The sequence below is a fragment of the Rhinoderma darwinii genome, unplaced genomic scaffold (assembly GCF_050947455.1).
Source record: "Rhinoderma darwinii isolate aRhiDar2 unplaced genomic scaffold, aRhiDar2.hap1 Scaffold_130, whole genome shotgun sequence".
NCBI lineage: Eukaryota > Metazoa > Chordata > Amphibia > Anura > Rhinodermatidae > Rhinoderma > Rhinoderma darwinii.
The window spans coordinates 6,827,671-6,831,499 of NW_027461962.1; the positions used below are offsets into that span (position 1 = coordinate 6,827,671).

At 41.0% G+C, this 3,829-nt stretch overlaps 1 long non-coding RNA gene across 1 annotated transcript; it reads left to right on the forward strand.

Moving 5' to 3' along the window:
* Positions 1-460: 460 nt before the first annotated feature.
* LOC142699117 (uncharacterized) lies at positions 461-1,834 on the forward strand. The gene is made up of 3 exons (XR_012866002.1): positions 461-561; positions 943-1,060; positions 1,622-1,834. It is a non-coding gene; the product is annotated as an uncharacterized LOC142699117 (long non-coding RNA).
* The last annotated feature ends 1,995 nt before the right edge of the window (positions 1,835-3,829 follow it).

Consider the following 3,829-nt stretch of genomic DNA (forward strand, 5'->3'; position numbering starts at 1 on the left):
GCTGTGGTTTCAGTTTCTCTTTCCGTTACGGGGTTGACCCGACGGAAACCTCAGACGGAACCCCGGAATGGAAAGCGAACGCTGATGTGAACAGGCCCTAATGGATGCAAACTGATTACAATCCGTTTGCATCCGTTTTACAGATCAGAGTAACGGATTATACGAGGATATTGTGAATTTAGCCTTACATGATACTGCATTTATAAATCTATTAAGTCTGTCGGACCGTGTGACCCCCTTTGACTAAGCAAATCCTGCAGCATCTGCTGTGTGGACCAGATGTCCGTTTTTCCATTCATTCCTTTGAGAATCGCATGGAGACTCATGGGATTGAATGGAATGTCTGACTTCTGATCCACACAGCAAAAGCTGCAGGATTCACTTAGTCAAAGCGGGAGGCTGAAAGTATTAGTGGATGAAGTGCTTGGTGTGTACAAACAGGAGGGGGGGGGGGGCTGAACATCCGTTATTTAAGAAAGTGTGAAAACATCCGACTTCCACGTTTCTACAACGTTCAGTCATTGGTTCACTGGCCCAGCTGGAAGGAGCTGCTTTCAGATAGTAGGTATCTCCCTTTATTTTATGAAGTCTATAGACATTATAATTTCTAGATTAATAACCTACAAAATAGATTTATCATCCGTTATAGTAAAACGGCAATGCACCATGTAATTCCATGGTGACATTGTAAGCCCATCCCCAGTCCTGGCAGGATAGTGGCGACTTTGAGCATGATTTGTTGTATTGATAATTGGGGGGTTATCAGTATAACACCGTGTGAAAATAGCTAAAATAACTATAGTAACCAGTGTGATCCCTGTTGCTGTAATGCCTGTAAATATATGTAGTGCCGTGGTCCTAACCAGTTGTTTTCTATACAGAGGTTGGCATTTGAAGCTTAGAAAATATCATGTTTTATTAACATTATTTTCTGTCTTGCAGGCATGAAACGTTGATTCTCTGGTATGGACCTCAGAAGGACTCTGAACAACCACCCACCGTTGCCCTGCTATATGCTAGTCGTTGAATCATCACCAGGGCATCAAGCCGCAACAAGATGGTATGTATTAGTTCTCATTTGTCTTATGTCCCTGACATTAGTTTAGAATGGCAATCCAAAGCTGGTACCCAAACTGCCTATTCATGATCACTTAAAAGGTATAATGGTCCATAACCCCCCATTATGGATGGCCCTTTCTGTGTTATTGGAGTGGTTGTGAGGGGATTGCTGGTAGATTGTTAATAGGTGGCGCTTATCTTAATATTTGAGATGAGCAGGGTAATAGTATATTGCAGCCCGTTATAGTGGCTTACTTTACAGCTATCAAATAGTTTTCTCAGTTCTGGATTTGTAAGGGAACTACAGGCAGCTAGAAGATGAGGACGAGGCACGTTTGTTAGTATATAGTGGAGATGTGGTTTGAATAAGGATGGGTATGGTTTAACTATTCACCTTAATGGATGAACAAGTCTTTATACAAAGGTGGAGAGTACAGATATGTCTTCAGCTGCAAATCAGTGGATGATTCCTGCAAAACTTGTCTTTAGTTGTCACGGAGTAGTGTCCATTATATGGAAAATAAGAGGTTAAATGAATTGATGATTAAACTTTCTTTTCTAGATTTCACCGACTGGGAAAACCTCCACTTCTGCTATGCTGTGTAGTAATCCACCATTTGCAGTATGAAGAACGCAGACAACATGGAGACCTGGTGGCACCCGATTCCGAATTTCTACAATTGAGCCATGTTAACCCTTAATAGTAAAAATGTAGATTTCAAATCGAAGCTACACTTTATTTACATAGCTTTAAGTGATTTTGAAAAACATTTGTTCCACGTTTCTATTACTAAATAAATAAAAATTGCTTTTACCTTATTTAAAAAAAACATTTTGTGGTCTTTTTAATGTTCCTGCCACAGGAATCTCCCCTGGTCCTGGATACTAATGAAACTCTCTGCTTTGGTCAGTGTATTTAGATATAGCAGTAGGGCAGCAAAACTAGGACTGCATCATTTAACTTTTCATCAATGTGTAATATAATTTTTCCTTTAAATAACATTTTAAAATAATAATATTTAAGGGTGCCCGTACACCTAGCAGTAGTCAAGTTTTATTTTTATATTTTTAGTTTTTGAAGCCGCTTGTACAGATAATACGCGTGGTCTTTTACATGCGTCACCTACACTGCAACTAATGGACTCCATAAACACCATATATGATTCAGGGGTGAAAATAACGGGTTATCTGGGGACCAAAAATTGCATTGCGTTAATATATATGTGAAAAGAAGTCCCTTACTAATGTACTTTAAATTATAACTCTACTAAATCGTGCAGTTCAAACCCTGTGAATTGTTTCCTATCGCTAGAGTTTCAGAGCATCAGCTTCTGCTCTGCTTGGGAACTCCAGCGACCGCAAACCCCTGAAGTCATTGACCAAATGTCGGGAGCAGTTCTGGAGTCCAGAGCAAAGCGTTAGCGGACGCTCTGCTTGGGGACTCCAGTAATAGGCAATGTGACAGTCCCTTGTGGTCATGCACTTGTCAACACGCCGACACGAACAGCACAGGAAGAAAGTTCTCAGTCAAGTCCTCAATATTAGAAAAGCTACAGGACTTCCGGGAATAATTCAGAGCTTGAACTACACGACTTGAGTCTATTGAGGGATCTCTGAGAACTGACAAAAATAGGACATGTCCTATTTTTTTCAAGGACCTTTCATGCGGTCAGTTAAAAGAACGGCTGTCACACGGACTATTTCAATGTTCGTCTGAATAAGGTATAAAGGAGCAGCACAGATGTCATGGTATTTCATTATTATGTAACATACACAACATATATGTTATAGTATGAATACCATGGGGGGAATTTATTAATGTCTGCACCAGAATTGTGGCAGGGAAAAAAAAACTTTCATTTTGTTGCACGCCTTATTTGTACAAACATTTCAGAAAAATAGCGAGAGGTGAAAAAGGAAAAAAAGAAAAAAGTTGGAGGGACATAGTGGAAGCAGGCAAGTCCACCGCTGCACGTCAAATTCATCATAATTTGTGCCATGGATTGGCATAAATGAAGGGCAAGTCTACTCCAGATGGCGTAAATTTGACATCCTGGCGCACGGATGGACAGAGTTAGGAAGAATTTATTAAGAGATCTTAATCAATGTGTGCTGGAGTGAGACGTACCTTATTTATTAAGACTGGTGTATGAAACCCTAGTCTTAAAGGGAATCTGTGACTCGGTTTATGCTGCCCTATCTGATGTCCGCATAACCTGATTCAAACACGATCACTCACTTTTGAGTGTTCGGTAGTTTTTGTTAAAATAAACTACTTCAGCAGCTCGTATTCATGAGCTGAGTCTATCCCCCACCCACCGGCCGCTGGTTGACCGCTTTCTGCCAAAGCTGCTAATCAGTGGTGGGTGGGCGGAGCTAGCTGCAACTCATGAATATCAGACTCCTGAGCACGAGCCCAGGACGTTCTCGGCTCACGCTGCAGTAGAAAACTGATTTTATGAAGAGGACTGAACACTACAAGGTAAGGGTATGTTCACACAGGCTATTTTCAGCCGTTTTTCTGGCCGTAAACCCCCCAAACTGCTAAAAATACGGGGGCTAAATGCCTCCAAACATCTTCCCATTGATTTCAATGGAAAAAACGGCGTTCTGTTCCTACAGGGCGGTTTTTACATGGCTATTTTTAAAAACGGCCGCGTTAAGTGCACGTCACTATTTGAGCCGTTTTTCATTGACTCAATAGAAAAACCGCTCCAAAAACGCCAGTTGCTCAAAAAACTGCTGAAATTCAGGAGTTGTTTTCCCTTGA